We start from the raw sequence: 27068 nt of genomic DNA on the forward strand, positions 1-27068 counted from the left end.
TAGGCATACTTACACATATAAAATATAGCAGCATAAGTGACATTGTTATTACCCTCCTTACTAACAAAAAGTCATAAATCTATTGGCAAAATTTGAAACCGATAATATTCAATGAGATATTTCTCTTTTTTTCTCCTTTTCTTGATAAATGAATCACTGATGTCCCATAACCTTGGGCTGCACATTTCCTTATGGTGTTGCTCTGATTACATATGCAAACCTGCAATGCTTGCTCTGAGTCTCAGCTTCATTTTTACAGAGTTTGTTTCTTCCTCAGCTGTTGTCACCTGTGGGCCCTGGGCATTGTGTAAAAACCTCTCTTTATTGTAACTTTAAGAAAGAACATAACACGGGATAAATATTTTATATGGTTTCGTGATGACAATGTTGTAACCATGTTCCTGATTGAATAATCAATCTGAAGTGTATGCTCAAAGCTGCAAAAGTTCTTTGTCCACTTGCCTTCTGCCCAGGCCAAGTTTTAGCCACTTTTCAGCACTTGTGGTGAGTAGGTTTCAGGGGAGTAAGTGTGCCCTCAAGCATAATCAGGCTAAGATCCCCTCCTTAGGTCTCTTACATTTTATAAACTATATGACTTACATTGTAAGAACTGAAAAGGGGTTAAAATCACTTCTAAAAAAAAAAATCTAGCAGTACAGCATATCATATTGACAGCAAGCAGTTTTCAAATTTTAATGAAGCTCATTGATGATCTATCTATATAATAAAAGCCTAAGCAATTGTTATGGCAGAACGACCAGAACGACTGGTCGCTATGATGCTCACTGACCACCAGGGGGCAGTCGCTCAATGCAGAAGCTGCCCCCTGGTAGTCAGTGCACTCCCACAGCAGGAGCGCTGCTCAGCTGACTGATGGGTGCCAGATGCCGGGCTCACAGCTGGCGAGCACAGCTGTAGTGGTGGGAGCCTCTTCCTCCTCTGTGGCAGCATGCGACTCAGTGGCAGCTGTGGCAGGCACAGCAGGGCAGCGCCCAGCCTGGGCTGGGGCTCCTCCCTGGCCACCTGCTGCTTAGTGCACTACTATATCCCTAGAGGGATCTGGGATGCCTCAGGGGATGTCGGACTGGTGAATCAGGCTGAAGCTGGCAGTCCGACATCCCCCAAGGGGTTCCAGATTGCAAAGGGCCCAGGCAAGGCTGAGGGACCCCAATGCTGCATAATTCTGTGGACGGGGCCTCTCGTATCTTAATAAAGTGCTATAGGAAAAGAAGCAATGGGCTAGAGAAAGGTGCCCAGAGAAGGGGTTCTGGTCCCAGCTCTCCACCTAAATAATCTTAGGGGAAAAAAGGTTCTCTACATTCCTTGATGCAAATTTCCTCATCTATACAAATAATAGAGCAATATGCAAACTTTCCAGGACTCTGTCACAGTAACGATCTACCGAACAGCAGGCTGCATGGGGCAACAAGGCCAGCAGGGGGGTTAGTGAGGGACAACCAAACGACTGAACAAGCAGGCTGCGTGGGGAGACCAGGCCAGCAGGAGGGTGCAGTTGGGGGCATCCAGGCCAGCAGGGGGGGCAGTTGGGGGCGACCAGGCAGGCAGAGGGGGCAGTTAAGGGTGATCAGACCAGCAGGCAGAGGTGGTTAGGGGTGATCAGGTAGGCAGGCAGGTGAGCAGTTAGGAGCTAGTGGTTCTGGATTGTGAGAGGGATGTCCGACTGCCGGTTTAGACCCAATCCCCGGGATCGGGCCTAAACCGGCAGTCGGACATCCCCTGAGGGGTCCCGGATTGGAGAGGGTGCAGGCTGGGCTGAGGGGACCTCCCCAACCTTGTGCACAAATTTCATGCACTGGGCCTCTAGTCTGTAAATAAAAGAGGTTTTGGTGAGATTGCTTCTTTAACATTTCCTTTAACATCCCCATTCTCTGAAGAAACAAAGATGCAGTTAGAAATGAATAGCAATTACATTTCTAGTTGAGCATGGAGATGATAATTTTCAAAGCCCCACATTCACATGTAATCAATCATAAAATTCTTTTAAGGAAGAAATTGAAAAGCCTTAGACTACCACCTAGAATTTCAGGGGGTTCTTTCTTGGTTCTATGCTTTCATTCCTTGCAGGTGCTCATAACCAAGGGGAAAGAAGTGCTCTCCCATTGATAATGTGGCTTCTGTCAAGGTTTATGTTTCGCACTGTAATCTCTCGCCAGAGCCATCCCTCTGCAGAGGAGCGATAGTATGTGTGCCTCCAGTTTTGCAAGTGGTGCTGCTTCTCTGTCAGGCCTCCTGCTGCCGCCCAGTGTGTCTTCGTTTTGGAAATATGAGCTTGGTTTCCCACTACTGCATCTCAGGCTTCTTGTCTCCTTGCTGAGAGCCATCACTAATCTATGCATGCATATCCATACATGCTTCCATAGGTACCATAGAAAAATATTGGTTTTGCTTGCTCCTTCTGCCACCTCCCTTGAAGACCCTGGGGGTGGGAAATGTGGCATCTTAAATTATGTTGTCATCGCATAGAGATTTAATGTTAATGACTATGGGCTCTTACCAATTCAATACCACCTGAAGTAATCACATAGAAGCAATTCAGCTCGGTAACAAACCAGTCCCGATCTTTGTAGTTCCACATACTTTCTGATGAAACAAGGGATCTGATTTAGTTGTACATTTATTCTGGTATTTATCATATCACATTTTATTGGAATCTCAAGTTGTATATCTTTAAAAAAACCCAACTCCCTATTTATTGTTTTATTATATAATGTTTTACTTGTTATAGTTTATATTATAAACATTTTAATATTTTATATTTCAAAATATATTATTATATATGGATTTCCTAAAAATGTGTGTTAGAGTGACTACTACAGGGAAAACCAGGACTATTAGGAACAAATGAATACTAGTGAATGAAATATATTTGAATGCTGTACTTCATATGTTTTTGTTTAAATTCACAGCAAGAAGGGCCCCACATACCAGTCTTCTGCTTTATAAAAGCTGAAATTCCGAAAATATTTCCCAGGAGTGGTAAAGAGGGACAGTTAAAAAAACAATTTTATGAACTGTTCATGTAACAACGTTGAGTATACCTTTTTAAAGACCGTAGGCTACAAGTTTAGAAATGCCCTACCTTTTCTTGAGGTGGAAGTTGCCCCTCATCTGAATTTTCTTTTAATGAAAAAAAATTTGAGTAATCACTACTTTATAACCTTTTAGATATATAAGGGCTTTAAGATTCTTCGACCTAGGCCAATTGCTTATTTTTTTATCCTCTCCTGAGGAGAGAGGATATTTTTTTTTAAAAAATATATTTTATTGATTTTTTACAGAGAGGAAGGGAGAGAGATAGAGAGTTAGAAACATCAATGAGAGAGAAACATCGATCAGCTGCCTCCTGCACATCTCCTACTGGGGATGTGCCCGCAACCCAGGTACATGCCCTTGACTGGAATTGAACCTGGGACCTTTCAATCCGCAGGCCAACGCTCTATCCACTGAGCCAAACCGGTTTTGGCGAGAGGATATTTTTTAATTGATCCCTAGACAGAGTGAAAGAGAGGGAGGAAGGAGAGAGAGAGAGAGAGAGAGAGAGAGAGAGAGAGAGAGAGAGAGAGAAAGAGAGAAACATAGATGTGAAAGAAAAACATCAATTGGTTGCTTCCCAGAGGTGCCCCAATAGGGGGCAGAGATCAAATCTGCTACTCAGGTTCGTGCCCTTGACTGGGAATCGAACCTGCAACCCTCCTGTGCATAGGCCGATGCTCTAACCACTGAGTCATGCTCATGCCAGCCAGGGTGCCTTTTTTTTGTTTGTTTTTACATGTGAGAAAACTGAATTTGGAGTGCATAGAATTATATTCAGACTGAATTTGTGGTGTGTATTTTATCCTGGGCTTTTTCTTTCTTTCTTTTTTTAATGTATTTTATTTTTTACAGAATGGAAGGGAGAGGGATAGAGAGTTAGAAACATCGATGAGAGAGACACATCGATCAGGTGCTTCCTGCACACCCCATACCAGGGATGTGCCTGCAACCAAGGTACATGCCCTTGACCAGAATCGAACCTGGGACCCTTCACTCCCCAGGTCAATGCTCTATCCAGTGAGCCAAACTGGCTAGGTCTATCCTAGGCTTTTTCTGACTCAAATATTGTTCTAGAGTCTCCCAAAGGTAGGTAATTTCCTTTTTTCATTTTATTCTGGTAAAATTTTATTTTAAAACATACATTGAAAAACTAACTTTGCTCTAGAAACAAGTAATAATTATACTTAAATTTCTGTTATATTAAATTTCTATAAATTTCCCTTAGCCAGTGTTTCAAAATATATAAATTTGTGGATAAAATACTACTTCAGGAAAACGATTCACAAGTAAAAGCATCAGTGAAGAATTACATTTCCCTGTGGATTAACTTGTTCCAATCTTAATGAATCTTTAACATTTAAAAACTAGTTTGGATGTTTCTCAAATCCACTGCACTATTGAATTTTCACATCCATAATTTGCATATTCATTTGATTTTTAGAGAGTTCTACTTACTAGACCCCTGGGTAAACACAGGGAATATTCAGGTTGCTTCTTATATCTAGAGATTTGACATTAGAACACCATAAAAATTACAAATCAACATATACATACCCGCATAGCTTGTAATGGAACCTTGTTGGTAATTTGGTAGAATCATGACTTGACTGGAAACCAGTCATCTTACTTCTTATGCAAGAAGAAAAAGATATAACGAACTATAGAAATGATCCCTGAAAGTATAGTCTTAAGAAGAAAAAGATATAAGTCCAAATGCCAGCAGTGGGGCTCTGTGGACTTCCTCTAGGACTTTCTGTGTTCTCTAGAGCAGGGGTCCTCAAACTTTTTAAACAGGGGGCCAGTTCACTGTCCCTCAGACCGTTGGAGGGCAGGACTATAGTTTAAAAAAAAACTATGAACAAATTCCTATACACACTGCACATATCTTATTTTGAAGTAAAAAAACAAAATGGGAACAAATACAATATTTGTATTTGCATGTGGCCTGCGGGCCGCCGTAGTTTGAGGACCCCTGCTCTAGAGCATATCTTAAATACTCATATCCCCCTCAGGATTCATGATACTATTTTTAAAAATATGTTTTTATTGATTTTTAGAGAGTGAGGAAAGGAGACGGAGAGAGAGATAGAAACATCGATAAGAGAGATACATTGATCAGCTGCTTCTTGAATGCCTCCTACTGTGGATTGAGCCCACAACCCGGGCATGTGCCCTGACCTGGAATTGAACCATGACCTCCTGGTTCATAGGTCGATACTCAACCATTGAACCACACCAGCTGGGCATGATACCATTTTTTGTTAACCTAATTGTTATGTGATCTGATTTTGTTTCTCATTCTGGAGACTTAGGAACGTTCTTAATATGTTATCCACCAGAAGTGTATATACTGATTGAAGGAGGCGAAAATTCTATGTGACGGATCTTATTATTATTCTTTAAACCAACACAGAATAAAGGAACATAGCCTCCAACAGAACTATTTACATCTAAGGTACAAGAATATTTATTTAAAATAATTTAAAGTAAATTTAAATATCAGGACCTTAAAACATTTTAATTTAAAACAATTCTTTTTCCTAAGGACTTTTAAAACCAGCCATGCATATAGCAATTTCTTCTCTGACCTTGTCTTGATAGGTAAAATGGATTTAATGGAAATTTTGTTTTTTTCTACAAGCTGTTGGTTTCATCTGGCTTAAACTCAGGTCTGACATTACTGGAGGAAATATGAGCTATTGGAGAGCAGCAAAACCTGCTCCCACCCCATTCATCATTATGCCTGTGTTTCATACCAGTTTATGAGTGTTGTTAGCAACCAAACTCTCAATTCAATTCAGATTCTTTCTGCTCTTTAACCATCAGAGAAGTACAATTAAATTGGGAGATGGTCTGAAACTATCTATTGTTAAAAAGAAAGAAAAAGCTATAATAGAATAGTAAAATGTTCCACTTTATATTTAAAAGTTTTCATATGCCCAGGCCTACATTATATGAAATTCAGTTTCCCTAGTTTTATGCACATTATATGTTAGTAATGATCCCATGTGGCATGTGATATTTTAACACGTTGATTAGCTACAGTTATTAATAGTACTAGTGGCCTGGTACACAAAATTCGTGCACGGGGGAGGGTGTGTTCCTCAGCCTGGCCTGCACCCTCTCCAATTTGGGACCCCTCGAAAAATGTCCTGCCAGTTTCAGTAGTCGGACATCCCTCTCATAATCCGGGACTGCTCTGCCCACACTGCAGCCACGGCTACTGCCTCAGCCACTGCCTGCCCAAGATCCATGGCTGTGGGGAGAGGGCCCTCGCCCACGACCTGCAGAGAATCAGCTGGGTGGGAGTGCTGTATGCTGGCAGTGGGGCCAAGGACTGGTCCCTGGACCCCGCCAAGTGGGCCCAGCTGCAGAGGAGCCTGGACAAGAAGCTGGGTGAGCTAAGCAGCCAGAGGAGGAGCAAAAGGAGGGAGAAGGAGATGTGAGCCGGCCCTCACGCCCTCCGGCCTTGTCTTTGCAAATGCAAGTGGGAGCAAGCGGCTGTCCATGGTGCTTTCTGTGCCTTATAGCTGCTCCAGTGATGTGACCAGGGCTGCATGAGCAAGCCAGGGGCCTCTGGGAGGGGGTGGGTCCTCGGGCCCAGCGTGCCATGCCTTGCGCCGGGGTGGGGGCGGGCTGCAGTGGCTGTTTTCTGGACCTTCTGGGGAGAGCCGCCCCAGGTCTCAGTTTTGCTGGCACCAGGGCCCCCTGGGGCTCTCCGAGGTCCCTCACCAACTGCCTTAAGAGAACCTTTAAGAGAGGTTCCAGGAGTCCGGGTTGCGGCCTGGCCTGCACCCCGCCCTCCCGCCCTTCGATCACCATGGTGGGGGTCCGGGGTTGCTGCCTGGCCTGCAACATGGCCCTCCCACCCTCCGATTGCCATGGTGATCGAGGGTCGCAGGCCCTCCCACCCTTCAGTTGCCATGGCGGGGGTCCGGGGTTGCTGCCTGGCCTGCGCTCCGGTCCTCCTGCCCTCCGATCGCCATGGCGGGGGTCCAGGGTTGCTGCCTGGCCTGCACCCCGCCCTCCCGCCCTTCAACCGCCATGGTGGGGGTCCGTGGTTGCTGCCTGGCCTGCAACATGGCCCTCCCGCCCTCTGATCACCATGGCGGGGGTCCGGGGTTGCTGCCTGGCCTGCACCCCGCCCTCCCGCCCTCTGATCACCATGGCGGGGGTCCGGGGTTGCTGCCTGGCCTGCACCCCGCCCTCCCGCCCTCTGATCACCATGGCGGGGGTCGGGGTTGCTGCCTGGCCTGCGCCCAGCCCGCCCGCCCTTGGACTGCCATGGTGGGGGTTGGTGTTGCTGCCTGGCCTGGGCCCAGCCCTCCCACCCTCCGATTGCCATGGCGATCAGGGCCGCAGGCCAGCCGGCAACCCCAGCTTTCCCATGGCGATCACCCGCTGGGGGGTCGGGAAAGGCAGCCGTTGCCCACCCCCCAACTCTTGCCTGCTCCTGGGTTGCCGATCACCATTCTTAAGTCCTTCCCCTTTCGCCTCTCATCATTGTGAGTATGCAAATTAACCGCCATCTTTGTTGGCGGTTACCAACAACTTGGCTGTCAGTTAATTTGCATATATCGCTGATTAGCCAATGGGAAGGGTAGCGGTCGTACGCCAATTACCATGTTTCTGTTTTATTAGATAGGATTAGTTTTCATGTTCTATTTCACAAGTCCCTTCCTCACTAGTCTCTTAAAAACATTTGCCTTCCTGCCCTAGCTGGTTTGGCTCAGTGGATGGAGCATTGGCCTGGGGACTGAAGGGTCCCAGGTTCGATTCCGGTCAAGGGCATGTACCTTGGCTGTGGGCACATCCCCAGGAGGGGGTGTGCAGGAGGCAGCTGATTGATGTTTCTCTCTCATCGATGTTTCTGACTCTCTATCCCTCTCCCTTCTTCTCTGTAAAAAATCAATAAAATATATTTTAAAAAAAACAACAAAAAAACATTTGCTTTCCTTAAAACCTATGTGTTTCAGAGTATTTTCCATACAATTCTTGGAGAACACTAGTTCTAGGTCATGCTCTGCAGTAAAAGAGGAGGTTTCCAGAGTCAGGTAACTTTGGGAAACACTGCATACTATATTCTACCTCTTGAAGATTTGTACATTAGTCTATTAAAGGCTTTGAGGAAATCTACAGTGACAATATCTGTTCATAATGTAATTTTTATAGGTAAAATTAAATAATTTTTTATTCTTATTTTTAAAGTTTTTTTCTTTCATTTTTTTCTATCAACATTTATGTCCCCTATATCCTCTACCACTTCCACCCCCCCCCCACTTCTCCCTGCAATCACCACACTGTTCTCCATGCCTATGTCAAGTTTTTTCTCTTTTTTCTTTCTTTTTTGCTTGTCATTCAGTGTATTTCAACACCTTGCAAGGTTGCTGGAACACAATAGATTCTCAAAAGTATTGATTGAATGAATGAATTAAATAAGAGATGGATGGATGTGAAAAATTAGATTTAGACCAAACTCTATATGACTCTAAAGCTTGGACATTACTTTAGTCCCATGCTACCTTTCATGGCTTCTTGTCGTCTATGAGGGGGGAAAAAAGGACTGAAAAATGTGGCAATGAAAGCCTTACACGACCTGTACCAGTCTGTATTTCCAGTATTATCTTCTACCTCCATTACATCTTGTGATGTAGCATTTGACCTAGGCTGTGCTATTCAAGTCTGCTGAACGTGCCATGCTCATTTCTTTCCCTTAATATAAACTTCAGTCACATAGGAAGTGTGTTCCCTTGTCCTTATCTACTACCAGAATTTCTTAACTGGATGCACTACTTTCAACGAGGGAGTTATCTGGAAGTATTTTTGATTCTTACAACATGACTATGAGCTCTATTAACATATAATGAGGAGTTCAGAGATGCTAAATGCCTTGTAATACATGGGAGCATCCTGCCTAATAAAGAATTATCCCAAATACCAAATGGCAAAAACCGAAATGCCAATAACAATGACAGATACAATACCCATCAAACTCAATCAAGTCAGTATTGTGTAGTCATGATTAGCACTAGTGATACCCAATTTTTAATTCCAGCTGTGTCACTTACTAGTTATATTCTTTGAGTCATTTAGTCTCTTGGAACTTCAGCTTTCTCATGTGCAAAATGGGTTTAATAATTCCTTTTAGCACTGTGGAATAGACATGAGAAAAACAAAATGCTAGCATACAGGAAATTTTTAATAGGTAGAAGCTATTCTTAATATCACTGGAATCCAGCATCAAGTCCAATACTCCTTGAAGCTCTCCCTGCTACTCTGTGTGAGTGTCCTTTCATTTTTCTCAAGCACCCTTTTTAGTCAAGAAAAGAAAAAGAGACTTGTGCAAGTCATCTCTCCAGGGAAAAAGTTAGCTCATTGACAAAATATCAGTTAGGACTCTACAAGTGACAGTACACCCAAGTAAAACCGACTTAGTAAAGAAAATACATTAGTTCACATAGTTGATAATATACTATAAACATCATGCAGACAAGTAAACTCTGTGAGGATAGAGCTTCTGTTTGTCTCATTTATTTTTGGCTTTATTCTTATGCTTCAGATGGCGCCCCCAGTCAAATCAAGATTCTCACACTGTGGTCACAATGGCTGCTGCAGTTGCAGATCTCATATCCTTATACCAACTAGTGCTGGAGAAGAGAATGACCAGGTCCCAAGGAAGAAATAACTTCTCTCGGAAATTCCTTGCCTCTCATAGGCTTATGGAAACATTATAGATCCTAAACCAATGATAGGGGCTGGTGTAAGGGTTAGAAGTATTTGGGTAAAAAATTATTTGCTTAAGACAATTAGAACTCAGCCCTAAAATTAAGGTTAATCAGCCCTCCACCTCTCTCCCACAAAACAACTGTTACCAAGGGGAGGGAGGAGAGATAATGTGGTACAAAATATGGCCACTAGGGGTTGTGTCTTAGATTTTCTCCAGATAAGAATAGGTAGGCAGGCATCTGCAAATATTACTTAATACGGTAATACCTCATATATGGGCGTAGCCCTACTTTCAGCTCTGAGGTTGTAACTAATGTAGAAAATTAATAAACAGAAACCTCACTTAAAATGGAGTTAGGAGGCTAGGAGAGAGAACTGTCACACAAGTGTCACTCAATGCACCCTACTGACCCCAACAGGAAAACAGGTGCTTTGCAACTCAGACAGAAAGTACTGTACTACTTTGCTACCTCAGAAAGAGGGAGAAAAGATTCCTCCTCACCCAGTAACAGTTCAGCCATTGGGAGACTGTCATAGCTTAGCCAATGAAAAGTCACCATACTCCAATTTTTTAGTTCCCTGAAATGGACTCTTTGTTTACAACAGCTCCTCCCAAGTCCATAAAAGATCGACCATTCTTCTCCTTTGTTTCTCTGGACTTACACATAGTTTGCCATTGGACCTAATATTCCAAATTGCAATTATTTTTAAAAAATATATTTTTATTGATTTCAGAGAGGAAGGGAGAGAGAGAGAGATAGAAACATCAATGATGAGAATCATTGATTGGCTGCCTCCTGCACACTCCATACTGGGAATCGAACCAGCAACCCGGGCATGTGCCCTGATCTGGAATCAGACCATGACATCCTGGATCATAGGTCAACACTCAATGCTGGCTGGGATGCAATTTTTTATTGTTCCAAAACCCATTGTGCTAGAGAAATCTCTGGATGTCTGTTTAAGGTCAACACCTGGAAAAAAAAAAGGGCCCCCCTTTCCCCACATGGGAGCTCACCTGCAGATGTTGGAGACAGCAGAACATAAAGACAATTAATACCTAGAGGGCCCCTGACTATGAGCACTTTACTTGCCTGTAAGTCTATTTATTTAGAATTTCAAAGATAATATAACTCACCACTATCAGCATGTGTCAATGGTGGGCAGACTTACTATGGTTTTTCTCCCTTATGTAACTTTTTTGCAATTCTAAAAGGCATACAGGTTTTGGGGTGTGTGTGTGTGTGTGTGTGTGTGTGTGTGTGTTTTGGAAAAAAGTGCCATGCTAGGAGAAGTACATGGTGCCTTAGCAGTGCTGAAAAATAATGGCACTGGAGGGTTGGATAGATGCCAAAACTAAATCTTGATACAAGATTCAGGAAACAGAATATTAATGGCCTCCACTGAGAGAGTGGCAGATGGAGCGCTGTTCTTAGAGGCGAGCAGTTTCAGGAGAGCAGGGAAGGTGAGTATGCTTGCCATACTTGAAGTCTTACATTTGCCATTATGTGCAATAACTCCTTCACCACTAAGCCAAACAAGGAAGCTAGTATTACACATTTTAGGTATTTATGTTTTACCTCTTCAAGCAGGTAATATTATTTTTCTCACATCTTTTACCTTATCTTGTACACCCAGCTGGCATACTGGTGATATTTAGTATATATAGTAATCATTAGTCATTGAGTGAATTGAACCTAAATAAAAGGGTATGGGTAAATGTTTGTAACAGAAATAATATTTCTCATCATTCCCTGTATGTTATTTTGTTTTTCTGTCACCCAAAAAAAGAAATTAAGTCATAACAGTATAGCAGATTCTAACCCTATTGGGGGAACTTAGCAAGAAATAATTAAGTGATAAGAAGTAATAATGGAATTAATTTCAAATAAATTGTGCCAATAAACAATGGGGTTTTCACTGCTTTTAAAGAATGTATTTATGAAAGCTGAAAAGAGCCATACAATGGTCAGGGATATGACCAACACTTCAATATTATCCCAAGGATCTTGGAAAAGGACCCATGGAAATAAGCAAAATTCAGACCAGATTGTTAACATTTGCCTTACCAAGCAGAAGTGAGTATCAGATCTATTTTCAGGGCTTCCTAGAGAGTAACCCATGGGTGTCTTCATAGAGTCTATAAATACCGTCTTTTCTCCGCCCTGGCAATGGAAAGCAAGTTTATTTATGTGTGACAAAGCTCATAGTTATGGGAAAGTGTCAACAATTTTCCCCCAAATTTTAAAGAGATCTGTAACCTAGAAAAAATTATTTTAATTTTTTAAATTTATCTTTATTGTTGTATTTTTGTTGTGTGTGGGTTTTTTTTTCCCATTGACCCCCTCCCCAACCCGTCCCTCCCAAACCTTCACTACACTATTGTCTGTATCCATGGACTATGCATATGCATACAAGTTCCCTGGTTAATCTCTCCCCCTCAACACCCCACCCCCACCTTCCCTCTGAAATTCATCAGTCTGTTCATGTTCTATGTCTTTGGATCTATTTTGTTCATCAGTTTATTTTGTTCATTAGATTCACATATGAGTGATATCATGTGATATTTATTTTTCTCTGACTGGCTTTTTTCACTTTGCATAATACTCTCCAGGTCGATCCATGCTGTTGCAAATGGTAAGAGTTCCTTCTTTTTTACTGCCATGTAGTATTCCATTGTGTAAATGTATAGAAAACATTTTAGACCCTTTGTTCTATAGTTATTATGGGGGTGGGGGATGTGAAAAGTTGTGATTATAGGTATCTTGAAATATTATATTAATATTATTAATATTAATATTAATACTAATACTAATATTCTTCCCTATTTAAACCAATAGCAACTTCATCTCTTTTATAATTTTTTTCAATTACAGTTGACATACATTATTATATTCGTTTCAGGTGTATACCCCAGTGATTGGACATTACATAATTTACTAAGTGGTAATCCTGATAAATCTCACACCCAAATGATACCATATATAGTTATAAAAATACTTTTTACTATATTCCCTAGGCCCTTTGCATACTATTTGCATACTATTCTGTAACAAACAATTTTTACATTTTAATCCTTTCCCATTTCCACCCATCCCCTCAATCCCTCTCCCATCTAGCAACTGTCAAATGGTTCTCTGTATCTATGAGTCTCTGTTCTGCTTGCTCATTTTTTTTTTAAGATTCAATTGTTGATAGATATGTATTTATTGCCACTTTTTATTCATATTTTTATCTTTGTTTCTTCATCTTAAAGAAGACCCTTTAATATTTTTTAAGTTTAAAAAACATTTTTTCTTTATTGATTAAGGTATTACATATGTATCCTATCCCCCCATTGCCCCCCCCACCTCCCCACTCATGCCCTCACCCCCCTGGTGTCTGTGTCCCTTGGCTAGCTTATATACATGCATACAAATCCTTTGGTTGATCTCTCCCCCTTACCTCCACCCTCCCTTACCTTCCCTCTGAGGTTTGACAGTCTAATCTATGCTTCTCTGTTTCTTTAATATTTTATATAATAGTTGTTTGGTGGTGATGAACTCCTTTAACTTTTCCATGTCTGGGAAGCTCTTTATCTGTCCTTTGATTCTAAATGATAGCTTTGCTGGGTAGAGAAATCTTGGTTGTAGGTCCTTGCGTTTCATCACTTTGAATATTTCTTACCAATCCCTTCTGGCCTGCAAAGTTTCTGTTGAAAAATCAGCTGACCATCTTATGGGAGCTCCTTTGTAGATAAATAACTATGTTTCTCTTCCTGCTTTTAAGATTCTCTCTTTGTCTTTAATTTTTAGCATTTTTAACTATGATGTATCTTGGTGTGGGCCTCTTTGGGTTCATCTTGAGATTCTCTATGCTTCCTGGACTTGTATATCTGTTTCCTTCAACAAGTTATGGACATTTTCTGTCATAATTTTTAAATAGATTTTCAATTTCTTGCTCTCTCTTTCCACCTTCTGGCACCCCCATGATATAAATGTTGGTAAACTTAAAGTTGTCCAAGAGGCTCACACTACCCTCATTTTTTTAGATTCTGTTCTTATAGAGTGTTTTCTACCCCATTACCTTCCAGATCTCTGATTTCATCCTCTGCTCCATCTTCTCCACTGCTGATTCCCTGTAATGCATTCTTCATTTCAATAAATATATTCTTTATTTCTGATTGATTCTTTTTTATGTTTTCTAGTTCCACTTTTATGTTGAAGTTCTCACTCTCTTTTTGTTGAAGTTCTCACTGAGTTTATCTACTTTTCCTTTAAGTTCATCGATCATCCTTATAACCAGTGTTTTAACCTTTGCATCGGGTAGATTACTTGTCTCCATCTTGTTTCATTCTTTTTCTGGAGTTGTGCTCTGGTCTCTCATTTGGGACATGTTTCTTTGTCTTCTTATGCTGGCAGCCTCCCTGCGTTTGTTTCTATGTATTAAGCAGAACTGCTACATCTCATGGGCTTGGTAAAGTGGCCTTATATAGTAGGTGTTCTGTAGGGTCCAGTGGCACAGCCTCCTTGATCACCCACGCTAGACACTTGAGGTGCGCCCCCATGTGGGCTGTGTACATCCTTCTTTTGTAGTTGAGTCTTAATTGTTATTGGCATGTCAATGGAAGGGATTTACCCCCAAACCAATCAACTGTAAGGACTGGCTGTGGCCACTGACAGCCAACCTCAAACAATGTGAAGGATCAGCTGTATAGGGACCCACCCCACAGAGCAGGACCTACTTCAGTGGGCTCTGGTGCACCCTGACTCCACCCCTTAAATATATCACTTTTGGAAGTGATTGAGTAGTGGTACTTCGATGTGGTCTGAAGCTGCCCACTGAGTGTTATAGCTCAAGGGCTCCCAGGGAGTTACAGGCCAAGTTCAGATACAGCCTGTGTTCTGTCTGGGGCTACCTGGCATGTGCTACAAAGCGATCTGCAGATGGTTGATCCTTGTGCTGGGCTTATAGGTGTCCAGGTGAAGCCAAGCTATGAAGCAAGGTCAGCTGCTGCTAGTGCTGGGCCTGGGGCCACTTAGCAAGAGGTATGGGGCATACTGAGGCCGGATGCTGCGTGTTTAAGAGATTTTAGGAAAATCTGAAGCATAAGCCAAGACAGGCCATTTGTACAGAAAAGCAACTAGAGACAGCTTGGGAGGGCCGCAACATTGGGTGGGGCAGGGCTTCAGGAAATCACCAGGATGGGACAAAGAGTGTGAGTCAGGTTAATGCTGTTTCAAATATGGTGCCTGCCTACTGGCTCTGTGGGTGAGAGGGCTCATCAAAGGAACAGTGGCCTCAAAATAAAAAAAGAAACAATGACCTTTACCAGCACTGCTTACTGGCAGAAAGTTGCCCTCCAGCTCTCACCCCGATACCAGATTTTCCCATATATCTTTGGTGCCTTTTGAGCTGCTGCCCCAGTGCTGGAACTCAGATGAAGTAAGTCCAAGTATGTCCATGTGTCTGTGTGTGAGCCCCTTTAAGAGGAATTGCCTGGGACTCCAGCTGCCTTCTATCTCACTTGGCCTCAATTCCTGCTGTTTTTTTTATAACCAGAAGTTATGGGGACTTCTCTTCCTGACACTGCAACTCTGGGCTGAGGTTCTGGTGTGGGTCTGGGACCCCTAGCTCCTTAGGGGGGGACTTCTGCAACTTCTCCCTCCTGACCATTATTCTCCACATATAGGTGTGGCACCAGCCTGTTTTGCATCTCTGCCCTTCCTATCAGTCTTGATGTAGCTTCTTCTTTCATTCCTTAGTTGTAGGATTTCCATCCAACCAGATTTCAAGTGGTTTTGAATGATGGCTACTCTGTAGTTTACTTGTACTTTTGATGTGGTTGGTTGAAGGTGAGTACCACATTTACCTACGCCACCATCTTAACTGGAAGCTGGCAATTCCAAATTTCTTGTAAATCACTTTGCTCCTGTCTCACAGACCTTGAGCTTGCTGTTTCTTTTCTTTTTCTTTTTTTTCCCCCCTCTGGAATGTTCTTTGGCCTGCTATCCACTCAACTTGTTCTCTCACTTCACACTTTTATTTTAAAAGTCACCTCCACCAGGAAGCCTTCTTTGGCCCCTTCACACTATTGAAGATCTCAATCTCAACTGCCTTACCTGCTTCATTTTTTCTCATCTAAAATATAACATATTTATTTATTTTTTCACTTAGTTTATTGTCTTCCCTACTAGAATATATATTCTCTATAGGCAAAAAATTTTTGTCCATTTTTATTCAATGCTGTATCCCCAGTACACCAAACAGTACCTGGTATATAGTAAGCACTCAATAAACATTTATGGGATATGTGGGAACTGCATAACTGGGTTGCCCTATACTTGTCACCCACCTTTCAAGTGCTATAGCTTGCAAAAAAGAAGGGCATCCTACTTTTTATTAGTTCTAGATCCCAAATACATAATGTTTATGTTCCATATGAAGTAAAATATTTGTATTTTAATTCAGAAAAAGAGAGCATTAAGTAATTAAAAATATACATAACTTTGGCATCAAACAGATCTATATTTAATTCCTGGCTATGTTATTTATACATTATAAAATATGGGTGATACCTACCTTGTACAATTCGTGTGAGATGTAAACAACTGGCATGTATTAATGTTCAATAAATGGTCTGTCTTTTTATTGGGGTGATAAAAGACAGAGAAGATTCAAGAATGAGATTGACAGTTGGGGCAACACAATTTTTATGACTGAAAATATCTATGTCATAGAGCCATACAAAGGGCAATACTTCCTATACTTTTGTTTCAAATAGGAAAATCCTGCCATTGTTTAATGATCTTGGTAACTTCATACTACTTTGGCTAACTTAAATAATTTTTTTCTTTTTGCTACATACTAATTTTTTCAAATGATTTAGGGCTAGTTTCTATGTCAGACTTTATTTATTATTTTATAATTCAGGCAACATGACTTTTGACTTCAGCAGTTTTGTTTATGATGCCAAATACTGAACTACATTAATAGAATTCTATTTTGGCCAATTATTTTATTCTCATTAAATTGTATAAATACATATTTCCCTAAGAAATATAATCAGGTGTAGTATTCTTATTTGCATATTGGCATCTTTTGCCTGAAAAGTCTCCTTTGGGAAAACTTAATGACTGTTTATTGGAATTATTTTCAGTAGGTGGTAAAAATAACATATTCAGCATATTTCCTTTCTCTATTTCAGGTTAACAAAGACAAAGGGCATGCCAATATTTGAAGTTTTAATTATTTTTAATCCATATCAGAAAAAATGAGAGCAGTTTGGATTAAGTAACTTTGTTAGGGAAATGTATAAATAATAGGCATCAAACATGTATTAATCTTATTTTTTTATTTGTGACAGCCTCTCAATGACCCAGGGGCAGGGATATTCAATACTGCAAAAGCTATGAACTAGACCTAGAGCGCTTTGTGCTCCTAATGATGAGATTATCCTCATCGGCTATCACCTAGGGCCAAACATCTGGAAATTAAGTAAGTTACTCATGGCAGGCCTTCATCTCCTCTGTCAAATGTATTTTTCTCTTATTAGTGCACTTTTTTCTTCCCTACATACCAAGTTCCAAAGCCTCCTTGGTGGAGAATACGGTTCTAACAAAGGAAAAGAGGCACCCAAGTGTTGGAGTTTTCCTGTGTTACCTCTCTTAAAGGCATTCTTATTTAAAAATAAATCTGTGAGAAAAGATTAATGGTCAAATGAAATATTGAACTAACAAGAGTATAAATGTGCAATGTTGGAGGCCAACTTTGTATCTCAAATCACTTCAGATAGACAAGCACCTTCTTAAAAAGCTAGTTATACGTATTCTGTCAAACTTCTCACTTTGTAGTACATCTGATGGCTTATTTAGGAATGTCTCTTTAATATATTAAGCACATTTTTTTTTGTATTCATTTGGTCTCTTTGGTATACACACTCCTCATTTCTATGTATCTTTCCAAAGGATCAACTGTGTAATTCTGTAAAGAGTGGACACATGCTCAATACCTGTTCAATAAATGTATGGAAAATTAAATTGAATAAGCATTGACCGCCCTCAACTGCCCTTCCTCCCCAGGCAGCAGATTTGAACCAATTAGCCACTGTTTTCAATGCGCTTGTATAATGGATACAACTAATACTTGAGTGTTCAGTTGATCACATAGTCATGTATCCATTTATACATCTATTCATTTAATTAATATTTACTGTATTTCTACTATAGACAAGGTACTGGAAACATATGGACAAATTAGATAGACTCCCTGGTCACAAAAAGTATATAATAGTAGTAACTCCATATAGAATGGTGACTCATAGGCTAGGTCAAATCTTAATTTCTAGTCCAAAAAGAACAGCTTGATATTTAAATATATAAGAACAGTAAGTTGATCTTCACTTGTCCCAAGGAAATAATGGCATTATGAGTACCAAATAGGAACTATGAAATGCCCCACTCAACTACTTTCTTTCCTGAAATTCAACGAGATGAAGTATTTGATTTCATTCATTCATTCAGTAAGAAAAGCAATTATCAAGCAACATATTATGCTTCAGCCATTATTCTAAGTGTTGGGTATACAAAGATAAAAAACATCAGAAACAAAGAAAAAATGAAAGGTGTTTGAAATTATTAAGCTTGGAAAGTACAGATTAATATACATATAATCAAATAACTATAAAATTAATAAAAATGAGGGTGCTTTTTTGCCTTTTTTGTGAAATGAATGAATATTAAGTGAGATTAAAATTTAGGGTTTTTTCCCTCATACACATGTAAGGGCATCCTGTACTGCTTGTGAACACAGTGCAGGATAATGTAAAAGCTATTTCAGAATACATCTACAGCAGCACTCAGGGTAGAATATAATTCTTACTAAAATTCCAATGTTTGTATCTATTCAAACAAGAATCTCAACTTTTTTTACTAAATAGAACAGTAGTTCTAGTAAATTCAATTAAAATATTAAATAAGTAATTTGGTTGGATTTATTAACTTATTTAAATGGTAACTTTGGATAACTATTTCCACTGTTTCTATTTATCATATAAATACTAAAACTGCACAGGTCCTTGCTTAATTTATTGACAGAATTAAATTAAACATACCAATGGGCCAAAATTAATATTTCTTTAAATATTACTTTTATTTTTTATGTTAGGTTTTTCCGTACAAGAAGGCATAGAAGTTGTCAGTGTGAAACATCTGATTGTTTACTTTTGGAATTCTGAGGATTATTGTCCTGTTGTATTGACATTTCATTTATACCATAATTACCTTTGCATTTAACAAAATAAAGGGAATTACTTCTTTTATTAATATGTCTAACTTATTTTTAATAACCTGATTTGCATCTTATTTATGTTGTTGCACCATAGTATATAGTACCAAGATTACTTTTTTTATCGTATGGTTGAACCCTCCTAATTTGTCAAATCTGTTATTTGAACAAGTTGAATTGCCAGCTTTAATCTCAATTTCTTGACTGCTGTTTAAGAGGATTAGAAGACTTAGTGGGCTTCACCAGGGTGGCTAACAGGAACAGGCGCCATGGCAGCTCAGATCCAAAATCAATGACCTGAGTCTGATTGACTGAGTCTCAATTCCTCTGTGGAAATAGCCTTATGCTGGTCTTCTAACTTACACAGATCAACTCAGGCAGAAACCAGCAGCGACCTCTTCTTTTGAACTTCAAGTATTAGGGAGGGACTAAGATGAGAGCAATAACAACAACAAAAATATCAAGACATAGGAATGTAAAAGGATGTTCTTTGTATCAAAAAACTAAGGTGATTTCAACATCTTGCAAAATATCCAAGTTCTCTAATTAAATAGTCTTTTAATTTTAAAAAGTACTCAGAATATACACTTAACATCTCATTCTTATTTTCTTCTTCTAGTTTTAGTAAAACAAATTTACAAATTCAAACCACCAAACTAAGCCTTCCATTAGAAATATTTTCTTTCATTCTAGGGAAGTTACAAAGTTAGAGGTATGGAGAAAAATAATTTGATATTGAAGGTGTTCATATAGGAAAGAGACATGCATTTATTTTATTTAAAGGGGGAACTTTTTTCCCTGAGAAAATTTATTGTTTTAAAAATGAGTCTAAGAAATTTAGATCTGACACTAAAATAGTTCTATTAGAAGTTATGCAACTTAAGTTACTGTAATCACTCAAGAAATTGTGAAGCCCATTGGAAAAACAATTCCTTTAACTCTCAACAATTGGACAACACTTTCTGGAAAGAAGAGTGTCCCCAGAGAACCACAGCATTTTATATTATAGAATTAGAGTGCTTTAGAGATTTGCAAACCATCTTTTGCAACCCTCTAATTACAAAGGTCATAAAACAGAAAACCAAAAATGTTAAGGAACTTGACCCAGGTCACAAACCAATTGAAAGTCTTAAAATTTAAGAGTGAAAAGCTTGATGCAGATTTTAAAAGACTTTGAAAGAGATGAAAATTTATATCAGAGACATTTTCATCTTACTTGGAATATCATTATGATCATCTTGTCAACAATTCTAATTTAGAGGCTGTAATTCATTTTAATCATGATTTTGTAAAACATAAGTGCATATTTGTGAAACATCCTAGATAGTTTTAAGCTGATGGCAACTGAGGCAGAAAAGGGATTTAATAAACAGGACACAATTTCTAATGAAGGTAGTGTGTTTTATCTTTCTATCTAGAACCTACCTGTTAATGAGTAATAGAATCTTTCCACGCAGTGTGTAAGTCTATGCCCGAGAGCTGTTCTTTTCACTAAAAAGCAAGACTGACACTTTAAAGGAGATGGTCCTTATGTTAAAGCAGTAATAATTCTGAATAACTTTTTATAAAAATAAAATTTTCTAAAACTTTAATTATTTGCCTTTTGTCACTATGAAGGTATTTTGCAGTAGAATAACTTAGTAACAAGTGAAATCTGGAATAAGTCAACATTCTCATTAAAATAAAGTTATCTGGTATTTCTGAGAACCATAAAACAGCCATTGAAACCTGAAGCTTCAGAGAAGGAAATCTTTATTGTAATAAAGGAATCAGCAACACTGTTTATAAGCATCATTTCCATGGCAAAAGATTAGTTCATTCAATAAGAATCTTGCAACATGGTGCCAGCACGGGTGCAATAAACTTTATGGAATGGCTCATAAGATTAGACTAATTAAAGATAATCTAATTTGGGCAATTTTATCTTCTGGAAAAGAAATGTGATGTCATCCTTGGGGAAGAGACAATGTTTGCTCCCCGGGGATGTGCAAAAAAAGAAAAACCACCAAAAAAAAATCCTCATAAGATATGTGCAATAATAAGAATTAGGGTTGATCCAAAGACAGTCTTAGATCTACCCATTGCCTCTCAAAAGATCCACCACATAGACGGTTAAGCCCCATAATTATCTCCCCTATTTGTGACAAGCGTGAGCTAATCAGTCTCTGAGGGAGTTTTCCAGCAGATTCTGAGGAGAGTGTGTGCACTTCACATTGCTCATCAAGCTATTTTGTACTCAGAAGCGCAAAGAACTGACCAAAGTTCATTATCCTCATCTAGACCAGAATTAATTCAAATTAAGAAAAATATACATTTTTAAAATGTGGAGTGCTTATGATTTAGAACAAAGAGTCTTCACTATTTTTATAATAGCAACATAGGTTCTAGCTGCCTATAATCCCATATTAAAAGATTAGAAAAAACATCTGAAGAAATCAGAGAGTGTCTAATTGAGGTTCTTGCCTTTAATCCTGCAAGCCGACTCCCTCTTGGATATCAAGATCTGTCAGTGATGAGCCAGGGGAATTCTGTAAGGAAAAAGCAACTATGAGGAATATAACACATTCTTTCCTACTTAAGTAATAAAAAGGGAAAAACACAGTTGGTGATATCAAAACATAAGCCAAAGAAAAAATTAAGGGAAACACCCCAAATGAATTTGTAAATATAAGCTAGTAAAAAGTAAAGAAATAAGCTTGGTATTGCTCTTTCATAATGTTTAAAACCATTGTGCAATATAGAGTACACAAATAAATAAATAAAAATTATCATGGAAGAGTAAACATAAAAAGTAACAATAAAAATGAATCCACACTCTTAATACATTTTTATTTAATAAACATATCTTACTTGGATATTGATTGTTAAGGTATTCATTATCTGATTGTCTCTATATAATTCTATTCATTCATCTTGCCAGAGAATTATATGTTAATAAGCACTTTTCTATCAACACTAAGAAATGTGAGACAAAGTTTTCCTGCATAGCTATTATGTAATTTTGCACAACACAGTTTAGAAGCTTCACTTGTTGATAATTAACATTTTATGCTTATTTACTAAAGCACAGAAAAATTAGATGACAGTTCATGAGCAGTAAGTTAAATTAGCATAATAATGGAGTTTATTTTGTTTAAGAAATACAAAATCTTTTATAACAATAAAAAAACAGTAATGAAGAAAAAGGGAAAGAAAATAAAATCAAGATATACTTTTTAAAATATCATGTTTTAACCATAAAGTGGGATCTATACATTCCTCAATATTGGCTTAGAAATTGATATAAAATTTAAATTATGCAAGAATTATATATAATAATATATGTATATATGCATCATAAACATATTTTTCTTCAGTCTATTAGGCATTCATACTTTGAAAGGGTTAATTTACTACATATTAGGAAAGTTTTCTTTTATTTCCATCATAAATTCATATATGAAACATCACTTCAATTATTTTAATAGTCATTTTAGCATTTTATTAACAATCTTTTTATAAAAGATGTCTCTTTCTGTAGTAAACTGGAGGGATGGCAAAAGTCTTTAGGAATCATTCCATAATACAAAGAAACTTGGAAATGAGAATGTATATGGGAAAATGAAATCTTGATGCCTAAGTATAAACTCATCCCTCCCCCCGCCGCCAATAGTAATAAATCAGACATCAATATTCATTTTAAAGCTCTCCAGGAGATTCCACTATGCAGCCAAAGTTGAGTTCCAACCCTACTCTCTACCTGGCTACTTAGAAATTAGTCTTAAATGGTTCTGTAGAATTGGAGGTTTATAACAAGGTAATTCAATGGTTCTCATGCCTTTTGCCTCAGGTATCATTTTTCACAATTATGGATTATTGAGGGTCCTGAAGAGTTTTTGTTGATGTGGGTTATATCTCTTGACTTTTACTCTATTAGAAATTAAAACTGTGAAATTTAAAATTATTAATTAATTAATTTTGAAATAAAAGCAATGAACCCATTGCACGTTAAGATAACTTTTATAAAATAATCATTGTATTTTGTAAAATAAAAAGCATCAGTGAGAGAAGTACTAATGTTAAACATGTTTACAAACCTCCTTAATGTGTGGCTTAATAAAAAAGACAGCTCAATTTTCCTATCTATTTCTGTATTTAACCTATTGTAATAATGTAAGTCTGGAAAAGTTCACTATGCATTTATGAGAGAACGAGAATTTTAAAAAGGCAAATATCATCTTAGTACTATTATTAGGAAGAGGCACAGGAGATCTAATTGTGAACATTAGTTGGATACTGGCTCCAAAGAATTTCAGAGAGTTAGCCAATATTGTATAGATGACAGTAAAGCTTTTGACCGCATGGGTCATGGAAAGCTGTGGGTTGCTCTGAAACAAATGGCATTCTTCAGCACTTGGTCATCCTGATATATAACCTATATCATGGACAGGAAGTCACTGTCAGAACAGAATTTGGAGAAGCAGAATGGTTTCTTATAGTCAAAGATGTTAGACACGGATGCATTTTATTTCCCTATTTGTCTAATCTGTACTCAGATTATATCATACAAAAACACTGGGCTAGACTCAGAGGAAGGAGGAGTGAAAATTGGTGGAAGAAATATCACAAAACTAAGATATGAAGATGACATCATTTTACCAGCAGAAAGTAGCAATGATTTGAAACAGCATCTGAAAAAAGTGAAAGCAGAGAGTGCAAGACTTCATTTGAATGTTACAAAGACAAAAATCATGACCACAGAAGGAACGCACAGCTTACCTTGGTTCAGTCATCAATTTAAATGAAGACTGCAGCCGAGAAATTAGGAGAAGGCTGAGACTCAGAAGGGCAGCAATGGAAGAATTAAGAAAGATTCCCAAGAGAAAAGATGTGCCATTAGAGACCAAGGCTGAGATCATCCACCCCCTGTATTCCCAATTATTATGTATAGTTATGAAAGCTGGATATGAAGAAGGCTCATCAGAAAAAAAAATAATTCATTTGAAATATGGTGTTTTAGGAGAGCTCTACCAATACTGTGGGCCATCATAAAGATGAACAAGTGGGTCCTCAAGCAAACTGAACCCCAAACATTATTGGAGGCAAAAATAGCAAAATGGAGTGCTCGCTTCGGCAGCACATATACTAAAATTGGAACAATACAGAGGAGATTAGCATGGCCCCTGCGCAAGGATGACACGCAAATTCGTGAAGCGTTCCATATTTTAGAAAAAAAGAAAAAAAATGGCAAAATGGAAGCTAACCTACCTTGGGCACATCTTGAGAAGGCAGGGTTCTTTGGGAAAGACAATAATTCTGGGAAACATAGAGGGCAGCAGGAAAAGAGGAAGACCAAAAATGAGATGGGCTGGCTTCATAAAAGAAGCCTGAAGTATGAGTCTACAGGAGCTGACAGGGCTGTTGAGGACTGGGCATGTGGACATCCCTCATTCATATAGTCACCAGGAGTAGAAGCTGACTTAATAATGACACATAACACACATTGTTATGAAAATTGTTTTAACTTTATATGCCTCCAGAAAGGGTGTTGAAGAGCCCCAGGAGGTCCTTGGACCAAACTTTGAGAACTGCTGGCATAATGAAAGTAACCCCTACAGTACAGATAAACATAAATATAGCAAGCTCTTGCCTGTGGCCCACGAAAGTCTACGACAAAGTAAACACTTGGATGTACAAAAGAAATACTTCCTGTTACCATTTGCTTGGTGATTTGTTAGGTTAAGTTAATCCAGATGCTATTTCAAAGAGTGACCTAATTTATCTAGAATATTTCAAAGCAATAAATATCTGAAAAATATTATTCCTACTTTATATGACTTTTGCATCCTTCAAAGACCCAATTGTGCAGTCTAGTTGGTAAGACAGGCATACATGAATAAACTTTACAGAAGGTTTTGTGAGCTCAAAATTATACATACCATGAGTCACATGAGCAAAAGCATATGTACAACTACTTTAAATTTGTTAAAATGCCCTCACTTTGCTATATTTTTTTACTTATTACCATCTTAGGTAGATAATTTACTTTTTTAAAATGATAGGAATCAATGAACTCATATGCATATATGCATAACCGAAGGACACAGACAATGGGTGATGAAGGCTTGTGGTGGGGGGGAGTGGGAGAGGGCAATGGGGGGGGGGAAAGGGACATATGTAATACTTTCAACAACAAAGATTTATTTTTTAAAAAAGATGATAGGATATGAGGAAAGGGAATCTTTGTGGTAAGCGACTATCTGACTTATCAATATGGCTACATAAATACGTGTTTAAGATTTTTTTTTAGAGAGAGAGATCGATTGGTTGCCTTCTGCATATGCCCCAACAGGGGATCGAACACGAATATGTGCCCTGACCATGAATCGAACCCAGTACCTCTGGAGTATGGGAAGATACTCCAACCAAGTGAGCCACACAAGCCAAGGCCAGATTCTTACATAAACATTTATATTTATCCCTAAAAACTGTCAGTTGCTGTTTTTATGCTGCTATTTTAATTGCTACTTTGCACCCTTCTTTTTTAAAGGGAGATGACCTTCAAATTGAAATATGATATTTGATGTATTTCCTTTGACCTTAATAAAGTGTTTTCTTTATTAGTTTATATTTCTTTCGTCCTTTGTTGTCTTCTCTACATATTCCATATGCTACACTACATAGGCAACAAGAATGCCTACACATCCAATTTTATTCTTTCCAATTTTGATCAATGTTCACACTTATTACGGTCAGTTTTAATTCAAATTCTATTCTCCAAGATATTGGCTATTTCTTCTACCTAATGTCATAAGCAGACTTAACAAGCATACTTGATATCCCATCATTCTGTTCATTGGAAAATGTTAAATAGCGCTGAACTGAGAACTGACCTCTGCAGAACACTTTTTGTTTTATTTCCCCCTTAACTCATTCCCCAAATGATACTTATAATCTGCATCTTTAGATGTGCTCCAGGTGAGGCTGGCCAGTAGTTCTTTGGTATGTAATATATTTCTAATAATTAAGAAATATTCTAATTGGAAACCTGTATAGATAGCAGTAGAACTCTTAGAGAACTGAATGTTCCTCATAAAAGGAGAGTTATGCATATGCATAAATTGGCTAAAATTGGCCCTTATAAGTGTAATACAAAGTCATGAAGCAAGGAAAAACACATACTGCACTGAAATGTCCATTATTTGCTTCAACCTTGACTAAAACACCCACAGGACCCATGGGAAATTAGAAAGAAAAATAGCATTTTATAAATCATTAAACTAAAGTTTCCATACAGCTATCCTATTGGTAAATTATGTCTAAATAACTTTCTTTACTTCTGTTTGTAATTGGAACAACATATTTAGTGAAGCCTCATTTTTTTCTCTCCCCTGACCCTACCTCTACCTGGACATATCATACACACACGCACACACACACACCACCTTTTTTTATTAAAGAGGAATATTAAAGATTTTTTGCTTGTGGTGTTTTTATATTCTTATATCACCAAGATTTTAAAATATTGTTTTCTTTATTAATCAAACAATACTAGGATTCCATAATAATCACATATTAATGCTACTTCCTTGGCAGGGAAAGGTATGAGAACAGTAAGACAAATGGAAGTTTTACAAAACTTCACTAGGAAATGAAGTTTAGGATAGCTCGAAACTGTTATTGAATAAGTCAATGAATAATAACGATTTATTAATGCCCAATATGCTCTTCATGCACAGCTAGATGATCCTAAATATTATAAATTAACTAACCTCAAATAGCTCTTTCCAGTACTAATAACTTAATTATAAAGACAAGAAAATAATCAATGTTGCTGACCAAAAAAAGTAGGCATTTTTATTGCTGAACAGCACTGTTCAGAATGTATATCACAAGATTTTAGGGATTATTAGGAAGTAATGTATTAATAGTGAAAACAAGTTTTTAAGTGAAAGACAGCACCTAAAGAAGGATTTGAAGAATGGGTGACAAGAGGATGGATGGAAAGCAAGTTGAGAGCATCCCAGGTGATGGAAAGGAATGTT

General features: G+C 38.4%; 1 non-coding gene and 1 pseudogene across 1 annotated transcript; one reads left to right on the top strand and one right to left on the bottom strand.

Annotated features, from left to right (window-relative positions):
* Window positions 1-4660: 4660 nt before the first annotated feature.
* Window positions 4661-4743, bottom strand: LOC132228837 (small nucleolar RNA U3; annotated as a pseudogene).
* A 19401-nt stretch (window positions 4744-24144) lies between these two features.
* On the top strand, window positions 24145-24251 carry LOC132228853 (U6 spliceosomal RNA). Its single transcript, XR_009451464.1, has one exon. It is a non-coding gene; the product is annotated as a U6 spliceosomal RNA (small nuclear RNA).
* The last annotated feature ends 2817 nt before the right edge of the window (window positions 24252-27068 follow it).

The sequence above is a fragment of the Myotis daubentonii genome, chromosome 2 (genome assembly GCF_963259705.1).
Source record: "Myotis daubentonii chromosome 2, mMyoDau2.1, whole genome shotgun sequence".
Classification (NCBI taxonomy): Eukaryota; Metazoa; Chordata; class Mammalia; order Chiroptera; family Vespertilionidae; genus Myotis; species Myotis daubentonii.